Source organism: Gasterosteus aculeatus, chromosome 16, assembly GCF_964276395.1.
Source record: "Gasterosteus aculeatus chromosome 16, fGasAcu3.hap1.1, whole genome shotgun sequence".
In the NCBI taxonomy this organism is placed as follows: Eukaryota; Metazoa; Chordata; class Actinopteri; order Perciformes; family Gasterosteidae; genus Gasterosteus; species Gasterosteus aculeatus.
In genome coordinates, this window is record NC_135704.1 from 3127271 (window position 1) to 3150168 (window position 22898).

The 22898-nt window shown below is 51.1% G+C and overlaps 1 protein-coding gene across 1 annotated transcript in view; it reads left to right on the forward strand.

Moving 5' to 3' along the window:
• Positions 1–22898, forward strand: part of dachd (dachshund d) — a 72936-nt gene that overhangs the window by 11666 nt on the left and 38372 nt on the right.

A 22898-nucleotide genomic window follows, 5' to 3' on the forward strand; every position in this document is an offset into this window, starting at 1 on the left:
GAGCGGCGCCGGTGATTAATAACGCCGCGTCGGGGTAAAAAAGGACGTCATCCCGCGGACGTCTAATGACGGCACCTCAGCCTCTCTGCGAGATGTTGACACTGGCTGATGCAAATGAGGCTAAATGTGAGAGGGAACCTGAAATGAATCAACTCCCCCCCCCCCCCCCCGCTGTCGCCGCGCCCGCGCACGGGAGAGGGGGGGGGGGGGCGTGCACGCGCCGGCGCCTCCCGACCGGAGCTCTCTCGGTGTGACACTCTCCCTCCTTTGTCTCAAACTGCTAACTGTATTTAATTTCACATCTTATCGGGCCGGGCTTTGTCTGTCTGCGGGTCTCCGCGCAGTGGAGGCGACCCCCGGAGATAAACTCTGTCAGGCTCTGGGGTGATTTATTAAATTCTGATTTCTGTGAAGGACTTTAATGTGGAGGGGGTGGTGAAGAGCAGAGGGAGGGGGTGGGGGGGGGGGGGGGGAATATGTCGCAGGTGTCTCTGCCAGCCCCGGGCACTGTTCTCTCTCCATTACCAGTATTGTTAGGTACAGAGAGGCGGGAGAAAAGAGAGAAGTAGGAATCTATGCTGAATTTCCTGTCTTTGTTGTGGCAGCGGGCTTGTTTTTTCCCTCCGTTCCAGGCCGGAGCAGCCGTATCACATCTCACTTGTTTGGACTGCAGATAGCGGCGGGGGAGTGTGTGTGTGTGTGTGTGTGTGTGTGTGGACCTGGCTCAGGTTTAACTGCTCCATTCTAATGCCGCTCCCTGTCCCGCTCCTGACACCTGAGTGAGGCTCTAACCTTCCGTCCAACTCATGAGGTAAATCCTATGACCTCATCTCCCCCCGTCCCATCCCCCCCCTCCTCCTCCACACAAACACCCCCTCAACACGTGTGGGCGGATCTTTACCTGGACTCACCTGCTCGGACGTCAAGCATCTTGCTCCGGCGCGGAAGCTCAACGCGTTCATCTCGACATCGTTTAGTTCACCTCCAACGCACAGGCTCCTCCCCCTTCGTATCGCTGCAATCTAAACCAGAGGAGGGCATCGAGTAGTTTGTCCTCCACATCTCAGAATACGCATGAAAGCTGAATCACGACACCCCCGCCCCCCCCCCCTCCTCGGGGTGAGGATTGTTTCTTAAAAAGGCTGAAACGTGGCGCGTCGCCTCCTCTCGTATCCGTGATGCAGCTCGATCAAAAAGGGAATATTGGCCCCGCCTCGCTCAGTGATGAGCACACGATAAAGAGCTGTGGATTCCACGTATTTATTTATTGCTCGCGTTGAAGAAGTTGATAGAAGGCGGGGGGGGGCGGGTGGGGGGTTGATGCGTGAAGGAAGCGTGGGCCCAACGGCGTCCATCAAAGGCCGCATGCTCGCTATCAAGCGGTTTACCCCCCTCCACCCCTGCGCAACCTACAAGATGACTTTGCAAAGCAGCAAACCCAACCCCCCCCCCCCCACGACGAGGTGAGTTCAAACACACTTTCTCTGGGTCGGCTTTGACCCGCTCGCTACGCAGACCCCCGGTCCGGCTCCTCGGCCCGTCTCCATTGTTCTCTGCGAGTCAGCATCTTTTGTCTTTGCCACTGATTTGTCTTTTGATCTGCTGAGAGAGATTTATCTGCATGGAATCCCCCCCCCCCCGGCCCCCCTAACCCCCCCTCATTGGAATGAGGCTAGCCTCACCTCGCCAGGGCCAAACAAAGCCCGCGAGCTGATCTCATGTATTTTGATGCTGTTTGTGAAAACGAACCACACACACACACACACACACACACACGGCTCACACTTTGAGAGGAGCGGGGGAAACAAATTAATAATAAAAAGTAGCCCCCCCCCGCTGGTGGTTCTCTCTAACAGATGTAAGTACCTCCAGCTAAATTTCCATTCTGAAGTGACATGTTTTTCAAACTGGAAATTATTGAATGGTAGTAAGTGGATTTAAGTGGATACTTCTCATGCAGGCTACTAGGCCGCTGCACACAGAGCCCCCCCCCCCCCCCCCCTCGCCCCTCACCCCCCCCCCCCCGGGAGCCTAGGCCCGGCTGGGATCACCAGGTAGGGCTAATGGAACGGTGATGTCTTTCGACCGCAACAGTTTTCCTTCTGTTTGCCTGGTTAAAAATACGCCAGAGGTTTTGGGGATGAGGGGGGGGGGGGGGGGGGGGGGGGGGGTGCGTGTTGGGGGGGGGATTAGAGCTGGATGACTTTTTTTTCCTTTTTCACCCGCCCTCGTGTGCAGCTGTTATATCGTCCTCCCTCCTACCAGCTGCCAGAGAGAGAGAGAGAGAGGGTGAGAGAGGGGGGGTAGGGGGGGGGGGGAAACACATCCACTCAACACCTGCTGCCCGGTGAGGAGAAAAGGTGTGTTTCAGGAGGGAGGGCGGGGGGGCGCAGAGATACGTGTTCAGGGAGAGTCTACGTCGTAGAAAAGCCTGAGATGCGGGGGGGTGGAAATGCAGATTAAAGCAGAGACAGGTGGTGGGGGGGGGGGCGGCAGTGGTGTGTGGGGGGGGGGGGGGGGGGGGGGGGTACTTGCAGGTAGGCTTTGGTATCGCACTCTAACCCTCCGGCGCTCTAAGTGCTCCCTCATGCAGAGCGGCCTGGTTATCTTTAGTGGTAATCTTGGAAAAATACAGATAGACGTCTTTGTTCTGAAGACGGGGGTCTCGTTGCTGCAGATGTTTACGTGCCTTGATCAACATTTTGGGTTGGGGGGGGCTGGTGGGGGTCTGACGCACTTTTCCTTTCTTTTTTTCTCCTCGGCCAATTATTTCTGCGTTTCTGCCAAACGTAGCGGCGCGATGGCGCGATGGAAGGTCGTGCTGCGCGTGTTGGGACCCCCGACCGTCACCTGCAGATGGATCCAAACCAAACCATCGGTTAAATCGCCCATTTTGTCTTTAGCTGATAGGTGCGTAGCCCCCCTACCCCCCCCCCTACCCCTCCGTCTTCACCCACCGTTCCATTTGGGACCGAATCAGTCAATTGGCTGACATTATCTAAAGAAGAAATATTAAAACTAATTAAAGAAATGTCTTGATAAGGCTGAGGTTACCCCCCCACCCCCCCCCCCCCGCTCTGTTGCCACAGGCTCGTCTGAGCAGAGGAAGTTATGAAACTCCGGCTGCCGTACGGTTTGCACGAGGAAGTTTTCCAGCCCCCGTTCCTCCGCCTGTGTTGACTGGAGTCCATAAAACAGCTTTATTAAAAATGACGCCGTTCCCGTCCGTATTTGCTCGTCTCCGTCGGGTCACATGTTGCCAACAATAGTCTAGAGTTTATGACAGATAGCAGCTGTCTGGGCCTCCGCTGTGTGCTGATAACATATTGCGCACTGTACATCTCTGAATCTGCTGCCTCCTCGTCCAGATAATCCGCCCGGGTGTTTCTTTTTTTCTTCTTCTCTTTTGACAGAAAACTGTCTCGGCCACAATTCAGAAAAAAAAAATGTAAAAAAATAAAGCGAGTTGCGCTGTTCCCAATTTCCTGTGACCAACCGCACACGATAGTAAATCACGAAAGCCACGGTGACACGGCAGAGCGCTGCATATGGGTGGGGGTGGGGGCGGCGGAGGGGGGTGGGGGGGGGGGGGGGTGATGTAAGGTGTTACTGGGCATTGTGGAATCCGCTGGTTGAGCAACACGGGGCAGTTTAAGCAAACGCACCGTTGCGTCCAGGTTTCTAAAAAAAGGAATCAGTACAACTTGTCGGTGTTGAGCAACGTGTGTATTGTGCATAGAAGGGGGGAAGGAAGGAGGGGGTTGGGGGGGGGGTTACACCTGGGTGCCACTTTAATATGAAATGAGGGGTCGGCGGCGGTCCCACACATGACGTCCTGCTGCCGGACCCGCTCTCCCGGCGCAGTGGGTAGTGGGTACCTGATAGGTGCGTTAGACGGGGGGGGGGGGGGGCACATTTAATTAATGTGGCAGCTAAGATGTTTATCTTAAATTCATGACCAGGGCGAGGACGGACGGGATTCTTCAAAGATGTCCCCCCCCCGTCCCCGTTTTGTGGTTGGAACGTGCATTTTAATTAGACATGGTTGTTAGAGAGAAGAAAGGAAAAAGGCCCCTGTGCTCGTATCTGCCCCCTTTACTGTCACACCTTTCCCAACGTGTTTGTTTTCCTTTATTAGCGCTCCAGTATTTAGAGGGAAAACAATGTGCTCGGCGGGGGCTCAGGAAACCACCGACCCGAGTGCGATGGAGAGAATTCTTCGCGCTGCGCTGTAAATCCACAGGCTGACAATGGGCCCCCGACCCTGTTTGCATTGGCAGCCTATTTCCAGCCTAATAGCTGTACAGTATCATTGTCAGCCTCTTATCGTGGCAGCCACAGCCCTCACTGACACGCTGACACCTCAGCGGTGTGCGTGTCTGTGTGTGTGGGGGGGGGCAATGCATGTGTTCATGTATATATTTATGTCCACTAGGAGAGGAGGGCAAAGGGAATCCGTCGATGGTGACGTCACTCTTGTTAGAGGCTCATTCCTACGCCGCCCCGGTTCGGCGGCGGCAGTTGTGGGCGCCGAGCCTTTAATTGTGAGTTTTTTTTTTATTTATTTTTTAATTTGGCAATTAAAACTCTCTCGCCGTTGCTGTGAGGAAGGAACGGAGCCGCCTTTGATGCGCTTTAATCAGCCCGAGATGCGTTGTAGTGTGAGAAGCACCAAGAGGCCGGATACCTTTCCGAAATTGACACACTCTTCATCATCTTTTTGTTGTTTGTTTTTTTCCTTCCACACACACACACACTCACACACACACACACACACACTCACACACACACACACACTCTCTCTCAGATTGTGGGGCCCAGATCTCCGTCTCCCATCCTAAAGTGGCCAAACCGGATTATGGGAGAGGAGCTTCTGCTTCTCCAGGACGGAGGAAGCGTATCCGCGGTGATCCTCCGGAGCGCGACTAAAGATGTCCGAGGCGCTCTGTGGCCGGATCAGCTGTTCTCCTCTCACCTGTCGGAGGGCCGCTTAGTCGTGTCCCCGCTCAAAGGGCCCCCGCTATGCGCCTCTCTTCCTGTGTTACCCTCCCTGATCCATTAGTCACCATTACGTGTCCCGCTTTAGCTGCACTGTTGTTAAGATAAGAAGAGGGGGGGGCAAATACAGAATATGAAGAAAAAAGAAAGGAGATAGGTGTCCGTTTGATACGGAGCATCTGGACACAACTAGAAAAACTAGAAATCTCCCCAGCAAGCACATTAACGGGAGCAGGGATTCGGTGGTAATGGAGGTCCCGGGCTTTTGTTTCGGCGCGACAGATGGACAGCGTGCGCTCAAATCGAATTTGGCTTTAATTGCGTTGTGGCGTTTATAATTTATCTGCTCCACGGGTTCTGTTTACAGGGTTATGGGTCTTTGGGAACGCTCGCTCGCTTCTCTTTCCCTCTACTTGTGCTTCCCCTCTCTCCCTCTCTCTCCCCCTCTCTCTCCCCCTCTCCCTGTTGTTTCTGTGTGTCGGGCCGGATCCTTTTTCATCCCCCACTACAGCCGGATAAAGGACACTGTAATTCTCCCAGAGTGTGGTGTTCATTACCGTAGCAGTTTGCCCTCCAGGGCGAATGTGTTCAATAAGTGAGATTGTCTTTTTTTCCAATATACACTTAAACGGTATAAGATTGCAAATGTAAGCCGCGCGGTGGCCCGTCTGCTCCAATGTTCCCCGTTCAAATCATTTGGATCACTTGGATAGGTGAACGTGGACATAATCACACGTTTCTCCCCTTCTGAATAACTCCGGCCCACTCGAGGCCTTTTCTCCTGTTGCGACTACTTCATCGCACAAGCAGAGGAGCGTTTGTCATGCGGCTAAACGCGCGCCGGCTTTGGCGTTTAGTTTCATTCATCAAGTCTCATTTCAGACAGGAACGTGGAGCCGGCGCTTTGTCTCCTTTTAATTCGTGCGATGTCTTCTCCTTTTGGACAGAACCCCCCCCCCCCCCCCCGGCGTCTCACAGCGGTGCTCCACATTACATGCTTGTCTCCTGCTCCATGCAGCTCCTCTCCTTATCCTACCCTCTGCCACCCGCTAATTGATGCACCCCAGCCAATTTACACTTCAGCCCTCGCGCTGACCCCTATTAACTACCTGGCCTCGCTCTCCCAGGGATAGCACGGCGTGCAGGGAGGAACCCCCCCCCCCCCCTCCCTCCTCACCCCCCCCCCCCCCCACCCCACACCGCCAATCAGCTCCTCTCAAGAACGCCGCTAAACACACTTTCATACTTAGAGAGATGTACTTCACTGCCTCGGAAACTTTTATCTGGATGCCCCCCCCCCCCCCCCCAAACACGCAGCGGTTTATCACGGTTGACAAAAGGACATATATTTATTTTTGCACTGCACCAGCCACTTGTCATTGTCTGCTTTTCACTTGTCCTAGATCGGGGGGGGGGGGGGGGGGGCATTTTGAGGAATGTTCCCCGTACCTGTTCCGGATCATCTGTTCGGCTCATGTGTGTCTCTGTGTGTGTGTGTGTGTGTGTGTGTGTTGTGCAGCGCTGTGTCTCAGCTTATTTGTGCGAGTCTTAGCCCATATCCACTCAGGGGTCTTTGTTCACTCGACCTGATGTTATGTCATCCCCAAAGTTCTTCGGGGGTCCCGACTGTGTGCTGATTGAAGGACAGCAGATAATCGTGTGCGTGTGTGTGTGTGTGTGTGTGTGTGAGAGAAAGCCAGAGAGCTGCTGATGCTGCGGTGTTTATATTTAGCCGATATGGCCGACTGAAGTGGACATATTTGGAGTGGGCGTGGCTGTGATGAGCGTTACACACGTACTCTCTGCATGCACACATGCATGTGTGCAGGGTAATGAAGTAGGGAATCATTCTGTGTTCTTGATTAACAGTAATCACAAAGCAATTGAAGCGTGAAAAATGAATTTGTTTCTTCCGATGGAGAACACTCGCAAAACACACACACACACACACACACACACACACACACACAGCAATCGTATTAATTACACAGCGTCGCTGAGCTCGCAGGAATAATATTTTGAAAATTGCAGTCATGTTTTTTTGTCTGCTTAATTGCGAGGAATTGCACGTTGTGTCCTCAGATTAAAGTTGGGAGAGAAAGCGAGTTGGTTGCCCTCCCCTCTCCCCCCCTCCGCCCCCCCGGCTCCACGCCGTTACATGGCGGCTGTTTAGCCACTCTTCTCTGGGCAAATTGTTTTTGTGACCCATGGAATGTTAGAGGAAATGCTTCTTTCTCATTGGCGGTCCCCCGGGTGTGGAGGCCGTGGCCCCTGTCATCGGCCCCAGCGCTCACACACACACACACACACACACACACACACACACACACACACACACACACACACACACACACACACACACACACTGCATCACTCTTGGCCAAAGGAAAGCAATCCACCACAGGAGAGAGACCTCCAGGCTTTATTATAGCACCACTGCCCCCCACCAAACCCCCCAATTGTGACATCACAGCAATCAGAGGACGATAACCCACATCCCCTCTCTTGATCTGTCTGCATGTTCATCTACTCATGTGTTCTTCTTTGGATTCCAGTTTGCATCAACACTAATTAACTCTTGCTTCCCACAAACGCACACAGTGATGTTTTTATGTTTGTAACCCCCCCTCAAAGAGACGTTAAAAAGTAATCATGAACGGTCCCACCACAGAAAGTATTTCCCTGGAATGTGCGGCAAAACTGTGCTCCTCAGATCAATTAAGTGTTTACAGCCTGTGAGAATCAGCAGCACAATAGAGAAGCTGTCCCTGGCGGACCCCCGGGGGCCACCGCGGCGATGTTTCATTAAGTGCACTCGCTCCTGTGGCCCCTTATAAGCGCACATTAATTAAGGCACGCGGAAACGCGGCCTCCGAGCTCGCACCGCGGTAATGATGATATGACCCCAGAAGGAGCGGTGCCCCCGGGGGGTCAGCGGATAAAGAGCAGGGAGCTCTGCTGGGCCGTGACTGGTCCAGTTCAAACGAGGCCCCTGGATTCTCCCCGGCTGGCTCATTTGGACGCGCGCGGAGACGGGTCGACGCGGCGGTACTCTGCATGTCAGCAATCAGCGGCCGACATAATGACTTATACCCACCGTGGCTTCATCACTAGTCCGAGTTGTTTCATTTACACACATTGGCAGCAAGAGGCGAGCGAGGATTCCCAGAGATGACAGCCGTGCTTTACGCCCGAAAAACCAAACCTACCTTGCAGAGCGGCCGGGCCTGACCTGAGAGCAGGGCCGGCTCATCCCTCAAACCACTAAGGCTTCAATAGCAGACACACTTTAGGTAGATGTGACAATGGCAAATGGGTGTCATCAATACATTGACATTTTTCTTTTGACGGGCTAAGTGGAGGAGTCCCGTCCCCATCCTACTTAAGATCTGCAGCTAGAGGCCAGGGGGCCGGTATCCATCTTCGTGGCAGGAGGAGGAGGTGAAGAGACGGAGGGGAGGGAGGCAGCATGTCAATGAGCCTGCCCAGTGTCACTGAGCACCACACAGAACAGCCATCTGGAGAATCAAAGAGTCCTACCATCTGGCAGCCTCACCCGCTCGCTACCCCCACAGAATAAGAATGGACCAGACAGCACGGTGCCACAACACTCGGTGTCCTTTCGCAGGGCGAGAAGTCAGGTGAAGCTGTCCACATTGTTAAAGCTTTTTTGTTTTTTGACCTCGTTCGCCGAGGCGTCACGCGTTGACCTCAGACGTTTTACCGCCAGACCCGATCTCTAATCAGTCTCACCTCTGCTCGGAAAACAAAAACAATACCCACCACTTCAGATATTCATTGGAATCCTGCAAAGAAAAGTTGTCGTGCTTTATAACAAAGGACGACAGATGTTTAAAACAAATGTCGCCCATTCTTCTCACAGATATGCAGAATGGTCTCTGGATAATGTCTGATCACTGGTGGGCGATGATGGTTCCCTGTAACGTTTAAAGCTTAAAAAGCTTCTCAAGCATTGTACCATTTAAATTATGGATGCTCTGTAAGTATGTATTTGGCATGAAAGAGTGTGTAGAGGAAAAAAAGTCATCAGACTTATTCCAAAGTGCCGTGTTGCGGAGGTACCGGTGTTTACAGGCCTGTGATGGAGAGCTGCCCGGATCGCCACAAGCTCTTTGGTCGCCCTCTCTCCTCCTCCTCCTCCTCCCTCGCTTCTTCTTCTTCTTCCCTCTCTTAGTTTGAGAGAAATCTCCTGACGCTGTAAAATGGGCAATGATGACATATGTGGATGCAGGCCTGTTCATATCTTTGTGGGGCCTTTAGGGAAATAAATATCTGAGAACATTCAGTGAAATGAAGCTCACTCAATAAATCACCATGACACAATAAACACTTCTGGCACATGAGCATCCCCCCCGTCCCCCCCCGTCCCCCCCGAACCCCGCTTCCCCTGGTGCCCACCCCCCCTCACACACACACACACACACACACACACACACACACAGACTCTCCTCTGTCAGACACCACCTACCTCTCCCCGCCTCTTCTTGTGCTACCAAATGGTGCCTCCCCACAGGCCACTAAATCAAATCCCAGCACAAATACAGTGTGAATTTATTTGGAATGGGCTTTTGTTCTCTTTAACGCCTGATTGTTAGGCCGGCTGGGTCGCGTGATACATTTGGAGCAGGTTGTTTTTTACTGCTGACGGGGTTCAAGCTGCCTTACAGGGCTCCTTTTTGCCGCATGTAGATAACAACTTTTCCACCGTTTTGTTGTCCACTTGGGTGGAAAGGTTTGCATTTTGATAAAAAATCCAACTGAGACAAAATGACTTACGGAAGAAATCACGACCCACGTGAAACCTGCACGTCTTAAGAAATGCACCTTCGGACAAATGCGACCAAAGAAAACGTCCGTCTCTTAGGAGTCTTGCACAAGGTCTCCTCTGGCGCTCTTGTCATTTACGGCATCTGGTTTCATGGCGACTGACCGGCTCCTCCGGGTGACACGCACGCCCACCGCTTAATCGCCTGAGCGGCTCGCCGGAGTAGCTTTGACGCTGTTAGCGTCTTATGCGGCACGGACTGGTCCGTGGAAAAGATGTTAACACGGTGCCGTGAGGGACGGAGGCCTCGGCGTTTCCCTTGGCTCGTGACACCCGCTCGCTCTCCTACGACAGCCGCTGTTTATGCAGAGGTAATTTAAGCGCCTCTAATTGGCCCGCCGGTGTTTGCTATGGTAACCCACATGGAGACGGCCCTCTTTAACAATTCCTTTCCACAAACCGCCGGGCCAGGATGTATTTGGCTTTATCTGTGGGCACGGCGGGTCTGATTGCTCAGCGTTATAAATGGCACCTAGCTGTTTACACTGGGCCTCACGCTGCGAATCTGTCCAGTGTAAAGTAATCTGCAGTAATAAGCTCCATTTGTTTTGTTTAGCTTTTAAGCTGGGGGAGAGAGGAAGGGAGAGAAAAATCTCATTTCAAATCCTACCCACCTTCTTATCTCTATTTGCTCAGTTGTTTTTAATGCCACATACTGAAAGAATTTCAATGGCTGTTTTGCCATGAAGTCATTTGTTATCCTTCAGCGGGCTTTCGTCTCCCTATTGTGTGACAGCCCCCGAGTGCTCAAATCCTCCAGATGGAGCAGGTCAGGCACACAAAGACACGCTCACAGGCGGGTTCACACACTCTCTGTTCAATGCTTGACATAGATCTACTTGCCTTGTGACATGCACGGAAATGATAATGTCATTTTTGGCAATTTGTCTTTCCCCCGCTTCTCTGTTAGTTGGAGCTGAGGCTGGTAAGTGGCGCTCGGCGGCTCGCGTCGTGTCTGCAAACAACCCGCCCTTTTTACACATATTCTCATTGTCTGGTATTCGCTGTTCACAGAACAGATGCATCTGTCTTGTTTGGAAACGACACTCATCTAAGGGGGAAAAGTCTTTATTGTAGAGATGAATCGCATTATGGTTCCTCTCCTTCCCCGAGTCACTACAAAGACCAAGTTGGACTCTGAAAAATGGGTTTATTGTTGTACTGACTTCCTCTTCTTCTTTTCCTCTCTTTTCCCCGCGGCGTGCTGCTGCGTCCGTTCGGATCCTCCCGCCCACAGGTCAGTAGCCTTCACCCCACCCACCAAAAGCACACTCAGCTACACCTAATCCCCTGACGTAGTAATACTTCTTATCTTCCAACTCATTATTATTCATCGATTCATTTTCTTTACATTTAAATAAAGCGCTTTTAAAGACTTCCCGTAATTATCCCCCCCCCCCCACTCATTCTGAAGCGCCGCCGCCGCCAAAACACGCGGCTCATTCTGCGATCTGATACTGACGTCACGCTCTCTGAGCGTTTGCGCCAGACAGATGGCTCGCGAGTGCAGTTTCACTTTCCCTGCGTGACAGCCGACGTACGGCGGCACGTACAATAACGCTTTATCCCCGCAAACAACAGGTGCCATTCAGCGCCGCCGCCGGCAATAAGGGTAAGAGCGGCCTCCATAACGAGCGGCGCGTAATAACCGTAACAGCCGTCCTTAAATGATTTGATTGACTCGCGCTGGACCTCATCGCTCTATTTTTAAACCCTGATGGAGTCCGGCTATAATTTGACCACGGCCAGTGATTGACAGCCCCTCTCTCTATCTCAACAGTAACCCCGGACGACGTACATCACAGCCGGATTAAGGCGAGGTGCTAACGCATATTAAAAAATTAAGCCAAGCCAGTGGACTGGCAAAGCTCCTTCATTTAGTCCCCCCCCCGTCGAGCCGTGCTCCTCCTTTGGCGTGGCGAGAGGGAACTGGTTAATGCGGCGGCGGCGGCGGCCTGCCCTTGTGGGAGCGGAGACTGATGGGACTGATCACGCGCCGATCGCGCCGCCTCGCGCGGGGCCCGCGCGCGGCCTTGCTAACTAGCTGCTTAATTTGTCAAAACGCCACGCGGCGTACTCCAGTCTCGTTGCGCCGACGTAAATAGTCGTAAATCTCTCGTTTCATTCTGGCGCCACACCAAAGCCTTGAATGTAACTTACCGGATTCCGCTTCCCTTCATTTTGGGGATTTTTTGCTTCTTCTTCTGTGTGTGTCTGAAGAGTTCTGGAGACAATGAACTAACAGGATTGTTTTAACAGCTGCGGCCCTTTGATTGCCGCGTCTTTGAAGACAGAACTTTGAACTTGGACAGAGATCACAAGCGCGCGGAGGCTTCTCGTGTGAGAGGAGGGGATTTTTATTGTTCAGATGTTAGTGCACGGCTCCCGGCCGCTCGGAGAACGAGTCCGCTTGGCGGGAAGGCGGCGGGAGGCTGGTTTCACGTTCTCGGGCCCCGACGAGGGGAAGGAACAGCGAGATGTGCGCGTTGATGGTCACGTCTCCTGTTGCAGTCCCACTTAATCCGCTTGCTGCTTTTGACAGCGGTAATAATGTGCATTTGAGGTACTTTTGCTGTTTTGGGCAATAACTCAAATTCTATTAAAGGATTAAGTAATTGAACACTAATCTAAAGGACTCGAGGTTTCTGTTGGTTGGTAATGCTTTTTAATCTTGGCACAGTTTTAGAAGAAGGCGGTGAAGTACCGAGTCACTGAGGGAAAAGCAGATTAGTTCAATATCGTGAATTTTAGGGGAGAACTACGCTGGCTTGGATGGATTACCGTCCAATCGGTTGGATTGGATCCTACTCGCCCAAAAAAGATGCATCTATTTGCATGAAGACGCATCCGTAAGAAGTAACAGCGAGTTACTGAACGGTGGGAATTGTGCGTCACGCGTTTAAAACAGTGGTTGGGTGTCTTTCATTGGGATGGTGAAATACTGGGTACAAATTTCACACAATACCACATTTAGAAATATAATACAATCAGCTGTAGGCCATTGTGTCTTTTTTTTTTTTTTTCTTCATCATTTCCAAATTAATCATGCTCCAGATCCACTGCTATTGTTCAATTTTTACTGTTACCAGTAACAATAAAGAAACAAAAGTAGTAGAAAATTGCTTGCCCTACATCTGTCATTGCCATTGAAAGACCGGCCATAATACTTTATTTATATTCCGCTCTGCAGATACGTGGTTTCTGTTGTAAATGTTCATTGATTCAAGGGCAGACAAATATACCCCCAACACCCGACATGACCCACATAGAGCAGCATGTGCCATTCACCATCCATTAAAATAACACCGTACACACAAATAAACTGTATCACGCATTTCGTTACCCTTGCAGCTTACACTCAAATGACATTTTCAATGTCGTCCACTCCATCTGCTCTCGTCTTTTGTGCTTTCTTTGATATAAATAGACAGACGTTCAGGGGTCTGAAGAGTGGAAATAAGAAGAATAAAAAAGGGAAAAGGAAATTTAGATATTTTTAAATGATGTCCTACATTTTGTCAGCTAAAATCAGGATATTGCCTAAGCGGGTAGAAGCCATGTTCTTCAGTTGTCAAAAGGCAGTAAGTAATGATTAAAATAGCAGTGTGAAACGCGGGGAGATTAAAGTGATGCTAATGATAAGTGAGAGAAGAAAAGGGCAAGCTATATTTTAATTCCTGGGAGAATGGTTAATGACTTCTATTGCCTGAGATTAAACTAAACCTGTCTCATCAGCTTTTTCTGCTCGCTGAGGAGAAGAAAAAAAGAAAGCCCCCTGCACTTTAATTTATTAAACTCTTTTAAGGAAGCACATTGATCTACATAGGTTAAACTTTCAAAATTTGGGTAAAAAGGACGCCCTATAAAGCTGTCACGCAGGGCGAAGCGGTTGAGTTGCTCAAGGCACGCTATAAAGAATTCATTATGTCCAAACTGCCACATTTAATCAGAAAACATCAATTATTTAAAAGGGGAGTTTTTTCCTGTTTAGAGCATCAGGTTTTACTGACACACAGGATCAAACCGACTTACATTTGGTTCCGCTGTCACCGCGGCGACGCTGTGAACATTATTTCTTTTTTTGTGCATTTGGCTGCGTATAATCCCATCAGCGGGGTAATAAAGTCCAACAAGTAAAAGGTTTATCTCCTTTTTCCAGCTTGTTGGAGGAACTTGCGGCGCGAACGAAATGTTCCCACACTGGCGCGCGAGCACAAGGAGCGCCGGTGACCTCGGCGATGAAACGCACGCTTGCTGTTGACGCGGCGTTACAGCCGCGCAACGCCGCTCATTAATCTTTGTGTTTTATTTCGCCGGAGCCCTTCTGCCACGTCCTTCGCCGAGGTGCAGAGCAACGCCAGAAACCGGGAGGCTCGCCACATATTCCTGACGGCAATTAGCATGCATTCCGATCCACTGAGCCCCCCCCTCCCCTCCCCCACCGCCCCCCCCCCCCCCCCGCATAACAGTGGCCAGAGTCTTTATCAGCGTCCCGGGTGATAGGAGTCATTGAACATTCTGCTGACAGCAGATTATTTTTGTTTTCATACAGATGTCAGGCTTGAGTGGGTGGTGCTTTCCAGCCATTCTGTAGGGCCGCGGCCCCCCCCACCCCTCCCCCCCCGCCGTCCTCACGCGATCCCCACAATTTTTCCACGTTTTTCTCCCTCTTTGTCTCGGGCCGCACCGTTTAGCCTCCTTTCTCTCTCCTCATCCTAACCTCTGTCGTTTCAGCTGCTGGAAATAGGTGTGATATTTAAGGCCCTGGTAGCCGCCGTCCCTGGGAGGACAAATAACAACACTGGGCCCGCGCGCCGCTCAACCCTCAGCGGATCTGTCAGCAGGAAGCAGGCGTGCAATTAATAAGCCTTCTTGCCTCTAATATCGCGGCGCTGCCAAGCGGCGGCGAGACATTCATGCAGATAAAAGAAGAAATTTCCGCAGATCTCCGATGAAGAGAGGGGAGCACACTTACTAGAGCGCCAGCCGGGGGGGGGGGGGCGGCGAGTATTGTCGAGGCTCTGATCGATATCATCAATGGCTGCCGCTGGCGTGCAGAATTTGATCCAGGAGCCTCGTGCTAGCGTTTGCGCCGCTGTCGGCCACAATGTAATCTCTCCTTTTGAATCAATGACACTGTTTTCTTTTTTTTTTAAAGGCCTCATGGCTTTTTCCGGTGCGGATGGTAACGCGACGCCTGGGGGCCCGGTGCTCGGCGTTTTAGTCGGAGACAGTCGGGTGTACCGCGTCGACCGTCTCACAGAGGCTTCGCGCCTCCTCCTTCGCTCGTGACCTCTGGCCTTTCAAATTCAAATGTTTTTCTTTGGAATGTTAATGATTTAAATCTGTAGATTTGCCTGCAGTCACACGGAACACGTCTCCGTATTATTTTGTTGACATATTCAGGATGAAATGATTTCTCTGCCCCCCCCCCCCCCCACTCTTGTTGAAGTAATATCTCTGTGTTTCTGGGGACACATTACAATAATGCATTAAGAAATCACATTAATAATGCACATATTTTGTCACATATTTATAACTATCCCCCAGACATCAACATGTCACAGTTGTTGTTAGATCCCCTTTGGTTTCAATTAAAATCTCGCCGAGGCAATAAAAATAGCCAATTAAATTGGAGCAGGCTCTTCAGAGGTACAATTGGTCTGATTAGATTAACCTTGAACATCAATTAGGGTTAAAAATAAAAGCTAAATGTATTTTAATAACTGGCCACCATATATGAAGCAAAGCTGCGGCACCGCTCCGCGGCTCACTTCTGCTTCCGTCGTCCGTGTCGTCGTCCCGGCTTGATTAGCCCGCGTTATCCTTTGTTTTCGCTCGCGCTTCATTATTTAGAGATTTCTTTTTTAATAGCACTCTCGTCGAGAAACACCGAGACTTCATTATCCAATTACAGGAGTGTGTTTCCAAGTTGCTATCGACGGTGGAGATGTAATGATGTATAACAGGCGTCGCTCTACATGTTAATCAACACACGTCTTGGAGGAGGCGGGGTCACGGGCGCAGCTTCTACATCTGCACACCCCCCCCCCCTCTACCCCCCCGACCGCCCACCGCCCGGCTGCCCTCAGTGGTCCCGTCCCACCTGGTAACCGTCGACGCTAAAAATACTCGGCGTTCATGTTTCACCCCCCCCCCCCCCATCGCCATTTCCAGCACCCGGCTCTTGACATCCAGGGCTGGTGTGAAAAGGGAGGGGGGGGGCGAGCAGACATCTTTGTAATTCTTTTAATAACATGTGTAAATGGGCAAGGGGCCTATCGGTCTTTATCGGGCCTGGCGAGCGGAGCAGCTGATACCACCTGGGGCCCTGGGAGGTTGGGGGGGGGGGGGGGGGGCTGATTCCTCTAACAGCCCGTGAAGCTGATTCATTTCACTCTTCATTAACGTCGCGTTGTGGCGTCTTCTCAGGACGCTTCGGCGTGCAGCAGCACCACCACCACCACCACCACCACGCGCTTTCCTGGTCATCGTGTCTTTGCTCCTCCTCCTAGGCCCCCACCAATGTTTGCGTTGGTTCCCCCCTTTTTTTTCCTTTGCATGGGCAGCGTGAGCCGCGGCGGCCTCCCTCCTCCTCCTCTTCCTCCCCCATGTGTGCCCTTGGCAAATGAAAGGTCAAAGACGCTGCAGTGATTAATGAGCAGTAGACTCTGGGATCTCTCTGTCACCCCCCCACCCCCCCTCCTCACCCCACTAGTCCCCCCCCCCCTCCCTCCTGCTCTGCCCGCTCTTCGCATTATTTCATCCACTTATCTCAAACAACACGACGCGGAGAAAACAGTGTTGAGGTTTGAAGATGAACTTCTCTGCAAGGCGTAACTGAATGGGGGGAGGGGGGGTCAATTGAGGCAGGACGCATTTCTTCTCAAGATGCCCCCCCTCCCCCCCTCCCCTCCCACCTGCACTTCAGGAGCTCGGCGCTTGAATGTGAACCTCAGCGCTCCTTTCACGGGGCCGATGACACTTCACGGCCTCGGACCAACTGTTTGTGCTAAAAAGCAACGAAATATTTACTCTCCGTCGCGGCGCAGATTAGCAGCAGTAATTGTGGCCCGAGCACAAGTTTTTCTTTTTTCTCCCCCCCCCGGCGCGAGTTGGAGGGCCCCTCGTGCTTGAATGCAGATCTTCGAGCACACAATGGGCCTGTTAGCGGGGCCGAGTTTGTGCCTGTCGCTTTCTCTCCACGTGTTGCTCTTCCTCTCTGGGATAAGTGGTCCTAATGCCCAACAAATAGTGGAAATCAGAAGCCACTGAGAATCATTTGCCTCCCCTTTTCCCATGGCTCCCAAATAGACACCCCGACCCGCTGACGGAGCCACGATGAGAGAAGGGGAGGGAGGGACAGCGGAGGGACAGAAGAGGAAGGAGGAGGAGGAGGAGACAACAAAGAAGAAAAAAAACCCTTCAATGAGCGAAACAATTTTGTCACCACCAGCAGATCGAATTGAAAAGTCTGCTGGACGGGGAAGAGCTGCAGTTGTCAGATCAGCCCACGGCGATGAATAGATCCAAGCGGGCTGAATTGGCATCAGGTGTGGGCTTCCCCCGGCCGGTGACAGGCTCCCGCATTGTGCCGGCTAGACATTTGGCCATTTCCAAATATAATGGGAGAAATGAATGCAAATGAGCGAGTGGACTGAAATGTATTTAAATGCAGATTGAATGGGGGGCTCTGCGTAGCGCCTGATAACAAGTTGCTTTAGGAGAAGGGCCACATTGTGTTGGATCATCCACACACACACACACACACTCGCTCTGATCCCCACACCAGCAGTCCCGTTCTCTCTCCCCCCCTGCGTTTGTGCTTCATAAGGGGCCATTGTTCGCTGCGTAAACTCCCCTCAAAAAGTATTTACACTACTCATTTATTTGAATTTCAAATGTTTTGCTCTCTCTCACCCACAAAACGCAGACACGCACGCACGCCGCCCGCCGCCCGCCGCCCCTCGGGCCATCCCGGGAAACTAGCGATCGCAAACAGGACAAACAGGGGGGCAGAAAGCTGTAAAAAAGGAGGGGTTCGATCATTAATGATAATGTTGCTTGGGTCCATAGCCTCATTACGGGCAGTATAGCAGCAAGTACCATGTGTTTTCTCGCAAACAAGCCCCCCCCCCCCCCCCCGCTCAATGCCGGCCCGCGGCGATCCGTCTTCTCAAACGTCTCCTTCCCATATTTAAGGAGCTCTCGTTACAGCGCAGACCTGTGAATTTATGGCGCTCTCTGAGCGGTGAGCGTAATCGCCGGGAATGCGGCCATTTCAGCGGGAATGTGGGAATCAGGGCAGGAGAGAAAGAGGAGAAGCTGCTGGTGTGTTTAATTGAATTTCACGAGGATCCTCTGCCTCGTTCACGGGACACCGAGGGGCTTCGGATCACATTTTTCATTTCAGAGAGGACGTAGAAAGGAAACAGGGCGGTTGCTCTGTAGGACAAGGCAAGTGTATTTGTTTAGCTCATTTGAACTAGAAGGCCATTGAAAGAGCTTCACTTGGAACCGTAGGGACCCTGATACGGGACAGCAGCAGGATGGCTCACTTTTACAAACGGGTCATTTCCCTCCTGTCTGATCTCAGCAGATAGAACAAGTGAAGAGCTGTTCCTCTCTTCTCCCTCATCTGCGTTTAAAACACAAATTACTGGCAATTTCATTTGATTAATTGGAGACACAAAACTCAGCCTGTGCGCACGTAATGTGTCATGCATGTCAATGTCAACCGAGTCCACGTTTACTTCATCAAGAGCCACCACCAGGTTTCAGAAAATATATTATATATATATATATATATATTCCACACATTGAACCCTTTACAATAAACTGTGTTGGAAACTTTCAGATGATACTGAGGATTTTCCAAATGACAGTTCTTTAAAGTTGTTCCCGTTAGCATATGGGGTGTGTGTGTGTGTGTAGGGGGGGGGGGCGGGGGGGTCAGCCGGGGCAGCGGCTGCAGAGATGTTTCAGTGTCCAGAAGTTTCCATGCAGTGATTAATAGGGGGGGTAATGTAGTGGGGAAATGAGTAAACACTCCCTTGCTCCTGGCTTTGTGCTCCAGCGGCTTGATGACAAGGGCAGAGCAAGGTGAGAATTAAACAGACCCGCAGAAGAAGAGGAAAAGGAAGAATGAAAAAAAAAAAACAAGGGATGGAGGGAGGAGTGAAGCATGACAGACCTGGGCGGCGAGTGGGAGTAAGGAGTGAGGAGAGAGGAGGGACCGGGAAGGAGGGGAGAAAAAAAAGGCCGCTCGACAAAAGTGGAAGTTTCTCCCGAAGAAGAATAATTAAAAGCGCTCAAGGGAGGGCAGTTTTAATTTCACATGTAAGGGGCTAAAGATTTCATTTAAAGGCGCGGCGAGCGGAGACGAGGTTAATAAGATGAACAAAGCAGGGAATGTGAGAACATACAGTGCGAGGGAGCAGGTTGGACTCTCACCTGACACGTTTTTAATTATCGAACCTCAGAGAGAGGGGGGGTGTGGGGGGGGTGACTAAAAGACAAAAAAAGTAAGAGGAGATTACCCGATAAGCAGCCGAGGCAACCAATGACTCACTCTGAGAAATAGCTGGGACTTCACCGCGTGACGCTTCTCCCCGCTGCCAAAAACAGCTAAACGCTAATAGCTAAACGCTAAAAGAGAAAAGCTAAACGCTAAACCCTAACAGCTAAAAGAGAAAAGCTAAATGCTAAAAGCTAAACACTAAAAGAGAGAAAAGCTATAAGAGAAAAGCTAAATGCTAACAGCTAAACACTAAAAGAGAGAAAAGCTAAAAGAGAAAAGCTAAAAAACAAAAGCTAAACGATATACCCTAATAGCTAGAAGCTAAAAGAGAAAAGCTAAATGCTATAAGAGAAAAGCTAAAAGACAAAAGCTAAACGCTAAACCCTAATAGCTAAAAGAGAAAAGCGAAATGCTAACAGCTAAACACTAAAAGAGAGAAAAGCTAAAAGAGAAAAGCTAAAAAACAAAAGCTAAACGATATACCCTAATAGCTAGAAGCTAAAAGAGAAAAGCTAAATGCTATAAGAGAAAAGCTAAAAGACAAAAGCTAAACGCTAAACCCTAATAGCTAAAAGAGAAAAGCGAAATGCTAACAGCTAAACACTAAAAGAGAGAAAAGCTAAAAGAGAAAAGCTAAAAAACAAAAGCTAAACGATATACCCTAATAGCTAGAAGCTAAAAGAGAAAAGCTAAATGCTATAAGAGAAAAGCTAAAAGACAAAAGCTAAACGCTAAACCCTAATAGCTAAAAGAGAAAAGCGAAATGCTAAAAGCTAAACACTAAAAGAGAGAAAAGCTATAAGAAAAAAGCTAAAAGAGAAAAGCTAAATGCTAACAGCTAAACACTAAAAGAGAGAAAAGCTATAAGAGAAAAGCTAAAAAACAAAAGCTAAACGATATACCCTAATAGCTAGAAGCTAAAAGAGAAAAGCTAAATGCTATAAGAGAAAAGCTAAAAGACAAAAGCTAAAAGACGAAAGCTAAACGATATACCCTAATAGCTAGAAGCTCAAAGAGAAAGCGCACACTGGCTTGGTAGCACCGCGCTGGAAACACCACCAGAGCATTGCGTAATAAACAGAAGAAAGATGAAGTGAACTCTCTTCCACAGTGGAATATACGCTCTTGATCAGTGAAATCTCAGTCTATTAGCGCCATCTGAAGTTGATGAATCCCAATACTCGGTGGGACTCCAAAGACTCTCCCTGCCACAGGAATGATCAAAAGGACGTTGTGAACTCGACCCAGAGTCCCAGCCGTGGGCTCATTTGTTCAGTAGCGGTGGGAACGACAACGCTAAATGAACATGATGCATTTCTCTTACTGGTGCTTTTGGGCCCGTCCTCGCCGAGCTGCCGACCCAGAGAAGACTCTGCTCACAGAAGACTGTGCCCCCCTCCTCATGAAGACATGAATAGTGTCAGTGCAGGAACGGGAGCACTTCTGCAGCCCCAAAATCCGAACAAGACGAATAAAAGACGTTGGGCCCTCACAGAAAGGCCCTACTGCAGCTGATGGGCCCTCACAGAAAGGCCCTACTGCAGCTGATGGGCCCTCACAGAAAGGCCCTACTGCAGCTGATGGGCCCTCACAGAAAGGCCCTACTGCAGCTGATGGGCCCTCACAGAAAAGCCCTACTGCAGCTGATGGGCCCTCACAGAAAGGCCCTACTGCAGCTGACACCGGATTTAAACGTCTAAACGCAGATCCAGTCAGTCGAACTTTTCATGTCCGACACGATTTCAAACAGATGTTGATACCTAATTGGAAATATTCTCCACGCACACCTTTATTCCAGCTGCTTCTGCTCAAAGAGCTCTTGACCGAGGACGCACTCGTCATATTTGTTTCCCTCTTTAAAACCAGCTTCCTTTCCAACAGCTGAAAGCGTCTCCCTCGTGAGACCCGCCATCGCTGTTAGTGACAAAACATTTGTTCTCACTACAAATGACGGTCCGCAGCGTTCCCCCAATGCGGTTCACGGTTTGTTTGCAGGTCCAACGGAGCGGGCGGCGCGGGCGGGGGGGGGCCTGTGTTGGGGGGGTGCTACAGCTAACACACACACGTCTAGCACATGCATCTGGCGCGGCTACCGCTCCTCGATTAGTTTCCAGAGCAGTTGTGAGTGTGTAAACCGCCCGCTGACACGGATGAAATATGGTCCAGGTTCACGGGGAGTGCAGCGAAGAAGAAATGTACCCCGCCTGTAATACACTGTGTAGACTAATATCAGCTCCTTTTCTCTGATATTGCGGCGAGATATCGATCTGGTAAAATTGTCCCATATTGGAGCTGTCTGTTGTGATATTCATCATGCTGTCACCTCTCCCCAACACCTACGCGTTATTAGAAACCCGGGTTTGAAGAGGTTGAAGGGTTTTAGTCTCCGAGATGTAGCGAACAATTCATCATGAGGTGGGGGGAGAGAGAGAGAGAGAGAGAGAGAGGGGGGGGGTGATGCCTGGGTGAGATGTGTGTGTAGTCAGCCTCTACATTAAGAATTAAATCATCATGCGAGGGGACACCAGCAGCCTCGCTGCCCATGGGGCGGTTTTCTCTCATGGGGTCCGGCTGAGGCGCTGCACTCCGCCGCCCGCCCACGCCCGCAGACATCGCATGCTGGCGGTCACCGGCCAAGAGCCCCCCGCACGCATCGCTACGTGCCACACCCCACGTGGCCCACTTCAGGGTGGGACGGCAGTTCGGGGGGGCGGCTGTGGGATTCTTCCGGAAGGATCGCAGAGACGCACGCCGACGGAATCCGACTCTTCCGCATCAGACTTTGATTCGTCTTTAACTCGGTACAAACGCCCGTCTGGGAATGTGCAGGCTCAGGGCTCTCTCTCTCTGCCCCCCCCCCCCCCCCGCCTTGTCTTCCTCTCCTCTCCAGCCATCCGGGGAGTGTGCGTGAGCTCTGCTCTGTTAGCCGCGATGTTATTGTTGTAAACAGCGTTTAAAGCACAGCTGGCCAAATTGATCAGGGCCGGCGTCGGAGTGAAGTGGAGCGGCGGCGAGTGGGGCCGCATAAACAGGGGCCGCTTGTATCTAAATATGCGAACGCTCTGACAGCGGCGAGCTCTCCGGGGAGCAGACACAGTTACTTCTGATGGGGGGGGGGGGCTGCAGGCCTAACCTTTTCCATGTATACAGAGAGACCGTTCTCCTGGTTGTGTAAACATTTCCTCTCCTCCCCAGATAATGTTTTTTTTGAGGGGGGGGGGGGACTAATCCGAGTATTTACTTTTCATTAATTATTAAAAAAATAAAAAATCTGTGGGGGGGGGGGGGGGGGGGGGTGGAATAAACAGTAGGTCATTTTTGTTTAATGTCTCACACAGGATTCCAATCCTCAGTGCAATTACTGCTAATCACCGCCTGCTTCCTGTTTGGATGGAACCCGGAGAGTGTTTGCGAGTCGCCGCTGTCTCTCCGTCCCCCCCCCCCCCGCCGCCCCCCCCCCCGCCCTCTCTCGCTCGGCCGTCTCTGCTGTTAGTCACCGCGTCTCCTCGTGTTATGATTACATCACCCGTTCTG